We start from the raw sequence: 6,831 nt of genomic DNA on the forward strand, positions 1-6,831 counted from the left end.
CTACTTAAAAATAAATTTACGCTTTTGTTCCCAACTAACAATTTTGATTTTTCCCCCGGTTAAAAAATATGACTCTGCCCCATTTCAATTTACAGTTATGCCATTAGTTTTTTCTCCTTCTAATTACGATTTTGCCATCAGTTCAACGTTATGTTTTTGCCCCCACTTAAAAATAAATTAACGCTTTTTCTCCCAGCTAAAAATTTCTATTTTGTCCTCGGTTCAAAATTACGATTTTGCTCCGTATAAATTTATAGTTTTCCCATTAATTTTTTTTTCTCACAGCCAAGTTACGATTTTGCCCTCAACTTATATTTATATTTTCTCCATCGTTTTTGTTTCTTTTCTTGGTGAAACTACAGTTTTGCCCCAGTGTAAAAATACAGTCATGCCGGCAGATTTCTGACACTCCCCCATTGGTCCATTTAATGTACGATTTTATCCCGAAATTAAAATTATGATTTCGTCCTCAGTTAAAATTTACGTTTTCCCATCGTTTTAGTTTTTTTTAGCAAATGAAGAAAACATATCTTTTAATTGGTTGACTCGATTTAATTTTTTTTCCGTGTAAAGGAGCCGCCTAACACTCGCTCATTAGTCCTGAAAAATTACAGTTTTGCCCTGATCCGAAAAATAACGTTTTATTTTTTTTTCCTACCAAAATTATAGTAGTGTTTTTTTTTGATTGATTGAGAATTATTCGGCCATCGCCCCGCAACGCGGACGGGCGCATAAACTAGTTATAAAAATAAAATATAATTTTGAAATATATAATGGTATGAGATGTATGAATGAGATGTATGAATACTTATTATAAAAATAAAATATAATTTTGAAATATATCATGGTAAGATAATTATTATTATGAATAATCAAAGTTTAGTTAAAATAAATAATTGTTTTATTTAATTCCCTCCTACGAAAATTGAAAATTTCAATTTCCCAAAGATATCTAATCTGCCAAATACACAAATGCAAGAGTCATACACAAATATCCCCCATCCCTTTCCTCTTTACGATTCAAATACACAGAAACCCTAAATTTTGAGCATTAACCTTGATAAACAGTCGCATCAGTCAACCCCCTCCCCCCGCTCTATACCTCTATAAACAATCGGCGGAATGGTGGTCGTGGTCGGATGTTGCCGGTGGTGGAGCGGAGGAGATTGATGACGATAACTGTGGCGGCCTTTGAGGAGGTTAGATGTGGTGATCCGATGGGCATGTGTGAAGGTGTTTGCTGGCGGCTGTTGGTGGTGTACGGCTACCTAAGTAACGCAAGAGGTACGATGCGACACCAATTTTGAAACCCTAGATTAATTTGTATGTTAGCTCATTTTGTTTAGTTAAATATTAATATAGATTCGAATCATTATACTTTCTCTAATAGGTTCCGGTTTCAGAACTTGTTTTCCACCATCACACACCAGCCTCAATGCTCGAGCCGTCGCCCCCTGAACCAACGTCGGATGTCGTTTTTACAACCTTTTATGTGATTAAGGTAGTTGTTTAAAAATGAAAGGTTTGAAGATGCACACTAACTGCTCCACAAAATGCTTCAACAAAGTTTTAAGTCGCAGTCTCTTGTTTTTTCTGGTTTGTCATCGGTCAATGTCTTTGATATATGCAATGTTATACATGTTCTATAATAAGTCACAGTCTCTTGTTTTTTCTGGTTTGTCATCAGTCAATGTCTTTGATATATGCAATGTTATACATGTTCTATAAAGTTGCTGATATATGGGTTTTATTGGCAAACGAAGTACTACTGGTTGACAAAATGTCTTTGTTTTTTTAAACTGTAAGGCAACGTTTACTTGGTTACTTACTTGATTTCTTGTTGTTGCACATAAATGAAGTTTTGTATTTATTATTAATCAAAACAACTCTTTTGTTGTCATGGTTTAAAGTCTTTTGACTTTTGAATATTTGAAGACTTTTAATGTTTCATTCTCTTATGCTATTGTAGCAACTTCTTATTGGGTTTAATATCATATATGTATTTTTCTGTTGCGGTATGTTTTCATTATATTCCCTCATCTTTGCCTTCACTCTTATCTAGTTAAATGACTTGGAATGTTAGTGCATTTCTTCTAAGTAAATTTATTTTCTTGCAACTTGTTGAAGATTAGTAAATTCATGCATGATTGTATCATTTGAGTTCTATCTACTCTTTACATTACATTTTGATATCTAGTAAGTAATATGCTTATATATTCATACACATATCTTTTCTATGTGTTCTTGATGCTGTTAAAAATACATACCTTATTTTTGTTACTATGTCTAATATAGGCACAGATGCAACAACTTAGTTCTAATCTTCCTGAGGGCTCGATCGATAAGCCTGGACCAGATGATGTTTTTTCATAAGTAATGGGTAATGATCGAAATGGTGATGAGGTTATGTATGGCCTGGGTGTTCGTGCTGCTGATGTTTGGGGTGTAATACCAAGTCGTTCGGCATGTCATAGAGAAAACATCCAATTGAAGTCTCAATGTGAAGAACTTACTAGTACTGTGGTTCTGTCCAGTTACGAGCCCAAGTATCAGAGATGGAAGGGTCGAGGGGTAGTTCCAGTGTTCAACCTCTTGCATCACAACATTTCCCCAATGTAACCAATGCACATTAATGTTTACGGGTATTTTTCTTTATAAATCTTTAAAAACCAATTTTCCTTAGTTTTTTCTATAAAAATGTTAGCCTGCTAGTGTAAAACTTTATTATTTTTTTTTAAATGATTTTTTGCACTATTATAACTAGAGTTTAATAAATATTTGTTGAAAACTAAAATCTAGGTCGGAGATGAAGTTTTCCTCAAAAGCATTCTAAACTCTACCAAGACTGTAGCAAGAGGAAGGGTCCAGAGCTTGGACCCAAATGATCTAGTTGGTGGTATAGAGATTGGACCATAATGGTGTGAGGTAAACGTTCAAGTACCAATAAAAAAGATGAAAACTTGGTAAGACCATTTGGTTTATTTTCTACAATTCAAGATTGTATTGGTGCATCCATCGCATGGCCCTATCCGTTCATATCGGTATGTATTTGTTAAACTTGTGATACAAATAATTTTAATATCATGGAACTTAATGCTTATACACGGATGGTTTATTTGTAGGTAGTCCATGAGGATTGAGGACGCATGATGACTCAAGATTTTTTGCTTCTTATTTCTTTAATTGCTTTTAATTTCTTTATTAAATGTTAAGACTTTATGTTAGATAATGTTATAACTTATTTATGGTTAGTGTTTTTGTTATGAACATGCTTATTTGAAATATAATGATTCTTTCATTAGTTGATGTTATACAATAACTATTAAGATGTTATATGTTGATGATTTGTTTATAAAATTGGTTTTATAATAATCTTATTAGGGATATTAGGACCATTTTCTTGATATTAAAGTAGCTATAACGTTACATCATAAGGGTCCTATAAATTAATTTTTAAGGACGCTTGTATGTGTGTCAAAAGATTAAAAGTAGGTAATCACATATTAGAACAATGTAAAAGTGTCCTAATATGTTCTTTTTAGGACGCTGTTTAAGTTTTCTATAGACATATCATGCGACCATAAAATTGGTTTCATAATCTTATTTGGTATATTAGGATCCTTTTCTTGGTACTAAATTAGCTAAAATGTTAAATCATAAGGGTCCTATCAATTAATTTCTAAGGACGCTTGTAAGTGTATCAAAAGATTAAAAGTATGTAAGCATATGCTAGAACATCGTAAAAGTGTCCTAATATGTTTTTATTAGGACACTATTTTGGTTGTTTAGAGACATATTACGCGACCATAAAATTGGTTTCATAATCTTATTTGAGATGTTAGGACGTTTTTTTAGTTCCGGGACTTATTACGACCCCTTTACATGAAACGCTTTTACCGTTGGTCCTATTAAATGAAAGGTCCTATAAAATAGCATTTTAGGACGCTTTTGTGTGTACTAAAAATCCGGTTTTCTTGTAGTGATCGTCAGGTTGAATTTCAGATCGAGCTCGCTCCAGGAGCAGCACCCATAGCTCGCGCACCATATCGTCTAGCTCCATCAGAATTGGAAGAACTGTCAAAACAGCTACAAGAGCTCTTGGAAAAGGGTTTTATACGTCCAAGCTCTTCGCCTTGGGGAGCTCCAGTACTTTTCGTGAGAAAGAAAGACGGTACGTTCAGGATGTGCATTGACTACCGTGAACTCAACAAGGTGACGGTGAAGAACCGTTATCCTCTTCCGCGCATCGACGACTTATTCGACCAGTTGCAAGGGTCGTGCTACTACTCGAAGATAGACTTGAGGTCTGGTTATCATCAGTTGAGAGTCCGGGAGGAGGACGTCTCCAAAACAGCCTTCAGAACTCGTTACGGTCACTACGAGTTTCTTGTCATGCCATTTGGGTTAACAAACGCGCCTGCCGTATTTATGGACCTTATGAACAGGGTGTGCAAACCCTATCTCGACAAGTTCGTCATAGTATTCATCGACGACATTCTGATCTACTCCAAGAGTCAGGAGGAACACGAGCAGCATCTACGTCTTATTTTGGAACTCCTTCGGAAGGAACAGCTGTACGCCAAGCTTTCTAAATGCGACTTCTGGCTTCGTGAAGTCCACTTCTTAGGCCATGTGGTGAACAGGGATGGGATCCATGTCGATCCATCGAAGGTAGATTCGATCAGAAACTGGCCTGCACCACGTACACCGACAGAAATACGCCAATTCTTGGGTTTGGCAGGTTATTATCGGCGATTCATCAAAGACTTTTCAAAGATTGCTCAGCCGCTTACGTTACTGACACAGAAGGGTGTCGTTTATCGCTGGGGAGACCCCCAGGAGACTGCTTTTCAGTACCTAAAGGATAGACTTTGCAGCGCACCTATTCTCTCATTGCCAGAGGGCACGAATGACTTCGTAGTATATTGTGACGCTTCAATACAGGGCCTGGGTTGTGTATTGATGCAGCGGGATAAAGTAATTGCCTACGCCTCTCGTCAACTAAAGGTTCACGAACGGAACTACACGACGCACGATTTAGAGCTGGGAGCTGTTGTTTTCGCGCTTAAGATATGGCGACACTACCTGTACGGTACCAAGTGCATGATATACACCGATCACAGGAGTCTCGAGCATATCTTCAAGCAGAAGGAATTGAATATGCGTCAACGACGATGGGTCGAGTTGCTCAATGATTATGAATGCGCTATCAAGTATCATCCAGGCAAAGCCAATGTTGTGGCTGATGCTCTTAGTCGGAAAGACACCTTACCGAAGCGCGTGCGAGCGCTACAGCTTACGATTCAGTCTAGTCTTCCTGCTCAGATACGAGCTGCTCAGATAGAAGCACTGAAACCCGAAAATGTCAAGGCTGAAGCCTTACGCGGCTCACGACAACAAATGGAACTAAAGGAAAACGGCGCCTACTATGTAACGGGGCGTATTTGGGTCCCACTTTATGGCGGTCTACGCGAACTGGTAATGGATGAAGCTCACAAGTCTCGCTACTCGGTACATCCAAGGTCGGATAAAATGTACCACGATATCAAAACAACATACTGGTGGCCAAGTATGAAAGCTCTTATCGCGACCTATGTCGGCAAGTGCTTGACCTGTGCAAGAGTCAAGGTTGAATATCAGAAACCAGCTGGCCTACTTCAGCAGCCTAAGATACCGCAATGGAAATGGGAAGAAATTTCCATGGATTTCGTTACAGGCCTACCTAGATCCCAGCGGGGGAATGATACCATATGGGTGATCGTGGATCGACTCACCAAGTCTGCACACTTCCTAGCGATAAAGGAAACGGATAAGTTCTCCACTCTCGCAGACATCTACCTTAAAGAAGTTGTTTCAAGGCACGGGGTGCCCATATCCATCATTTCGGATCGGGATGCACGATTCACGTCAGAGCTATGGAAAGCGATGCATAAATGTTTTGGCTCACGGTTAGACATGAGCACAGCTTATCACCCTCAGACAGATGGACAGTCTGAGCGAACGATTCAAACCCTCGAAGACATGCTCCGAGCATGCGTCATTGATTTCGGCAACGGCTGGGAAAAGCACCTCCCTTTGGTGGAGTTCTCATACAATAACAGTTATCACACCAGCATACAAGCCGCTCCATTCGAGGCATTGTACGGGCGTAAATGCCGGTCACCTCTCTGTTAGGCAGAGGTGGGGGATAGTCAGATTACGGGTCCAGAGATTGTAGTGGACGCCACGGAAAAGATTGCACAAATACGACAACGCATGGCGGCAGCACGTGACCGTCAGAAAGCCTACGCGGACAAGCGTAGAAAGCCCTTGGAATTTCAGGTCGGGGACCGGGTTTTATTAAAAGTCTCACCCTGGAAGGGTGTGGTTCGTTTTGGCAAACGGGGCAAACTGAATCCGCGATACGTCGGACCATTCGAAATCATAGAAAAGATTGGCAAAGTAGCATACAAGTTGAAACTACCAGCTGAACTCGGGGCAGTTCACAATGTTTTTCATGTATCGAACTTAAAGAAGTGCCTATCAGATGAAAACCTCATCATTCCTTTCAAAGAACTCACTATCGACGAGCGGCTGCAGTTCGTCGAGGAACCAGTTGAAATCAAGGACCGGGATGTGAAGGTCCTCAAAAACAAGAGAATCCCTCTTGTCCGAGTTCGTTGGAACTCCAAACGTGGCCCAGAGTAGACCTGGGAACGCGAAGACAGGATGACAGAAAAGTACCCCCAATTGTTCGCGAACAGTGCAACCACTACTGAGGCTGAAGCTACTACTTCGGAATTTCGGGACGAAATTCCAGATCAACGGGGGGAGGATGTGACACCCCAGGAA

At 39.4% G+C, this 6,831-nt stretch overlaps 1 long non-coding RNA gene across 2 annotated transcripts; it reads left to right on the top strand.

The window, feature by feature from the left end:
• Window positions 1-970: 970 nt before the first annotated feature.
• LOC118485495 lies at window positions 971-3,140 on the top strand. Of its 2 annotated transcripts, none has more exons than XR_004876369.1 (4): window positions 971-1,284; window positions 1,391-1,501; window positions 2,296-2,642; window positions 2,800-3,140. It is a non-coding gene; the product is annotated as an uncharacterized LOC118485495 (long non-coding RNA). The 2 variants fall into 2 exon arrangements; XR_004876370.1 differs by having other exon boundaries at window positions 2,296-2,615.
• The last annotated feature ends 3,691 nt before the right edge of the window (window positions 3,141-6,831 follow it).

This window comes from Helianthus annuus, chromosome 13, assembly GCF_002127325.2.
Source record: "Helianthus annuus cultivar XRQ/B chromosome 13, HanXRQr2.0-SUNRISE, whole genome shotgun sequence".
NCBI lineage: Eukaryota > Viridiplantae > Streptophyta > Magnoliopsida > Asterales > Asteraceae > Helianthus > Helianthus annuus.